We start from the raw sequence: 1,223 nt of genomic DNA, 5'->3' as shown, positions 1-1,223 counted from the left end.
CACATATTCATTTACAAAAATATTTAATGAAGATGTAAAGTTTCCTTAGATGGTATCCAATTGACATATAGCCTTTCTAATTTAGGGAAGAAGATTTAGATCTGATAACGTTTTTGTAGGAACGAAAGTTAGGTAACCTTCCTACCAATTTTGGTTGTTTCACTTTTTTCCTTCTGTGTCTTCCTATAATTTTATGGTTCACTTTCGGTTGTACGTGACGTCACTATAAGCTTTTAATTGTTCAATTTTATTTTATTTAGTGCGCAATTAGCAATACAGTGGTGGTGGAAACAATAGGTGCCCTTTCAACTCCTCTTTTAATTCACTATATAGGATTGATCTTCTGGAGCTGTATACGATCTGTGCGTAAATGTAGTTTTAATGTAAAACAATCACATTTAATAAAAGAACACTTTAGATTAATTACCTTTTTTTTTAATGAAATATTACACACAGTTTACTTTTAAGAAAATATTGTGTTGACCAGATCAATCGAAACTAGAATGGGCTACTAGTTAACATGTGTGCCTTAGAATTAAGGTTATGATCACTATACCTAAATGAAATTACCTATGTTAATTAAGACTATAAATTATCACTGACAATTTGACTACCTTGCTGATTATATTCGTGGAATAGAATAAATATTATAATTTTCAACAATTTTACTCGAAATGACTAAAAAAATATTTTATAATTTATATTTTTTTTACACCATAGAAAACGTTTATCTTGAGTTTATAAAATAATTTAAGACACGTCTGATTTATTGAAGATCACATGGGAAAAAGAAAGATTGAAGGTTGTGTAAAGTAAAATGAAGCTTTTGATAATATGTATGTGTGTACATTTAATAAGTCACCACCAATTATTTTACGTATTCTTCAGTATTACCATAAGTACTTTTAAATGTCAATTAACCCTTAAGCTGTTAAAATATAAGCGTAGACAAGAACCCAAAATTACATGTTGATGTAAACAATGTAATTTCCTTTTTTTTTTAAATGTATAAGTAAAAATCGGTAAATATGCACAGAAATAAATAATTGAAATAGTTAATTTTTCTTATCTGGATTAATAATATATACACTTCAAATACAATACCAACAAAAGGATTCTACTTTCACATGTAATTAAAGTAAATACTAAAAATTATCATGTTATCAATTTATATAAAAAAATTATAGAATCCCTAACAGGTTTATTCCCAATGAGGTTAAGTA

The 1,223-nt window shown here is 26.9% G+C and overlaps 1 long non-coding RNA gene across 1 annotated transcript; it reads right to left on the bottom strand.

Annotated features, from left to right (window-relative positions):
* Positions 1-113: 113 nt before the first annotated feature.
* On the bottom strand, positions 114-711 carry LOC124421154. The gene is made up of 3 exons (XR_006941529.1): positions 615-711; positions 428-556; positions 114-360 (listed from the first exon to the last, which is right to left on the bottom strand). It is a non-coding gene; the product is annotated as an uncharacterized LOC124421154 (long non-coding RNA).
* Positions 712-1,223: the final 512 nt, after the last annotated feature.

Source organism: Lucilia cuprina, unplaced genomic scaffold (genome assembly GCF_022045245.1).
Source record: "Lucilia cuprina isolate Lc7/37 unplaced genomic scaffold, ASM2204524v1 Scaffold_3250, whole genome shotgun sequence".
Lineage (NCBI taxonomy): Eukaryota > Metazoa > Arthropoda > Insecta > Diptera > Calliphoridae > Lucilia > Lucilia cuprina.
The sequence above is the reverse complement of the archived record's forward strand: the minus strand, read 5'-3'. Positions and strand labels throughout refer to the sequence as shown.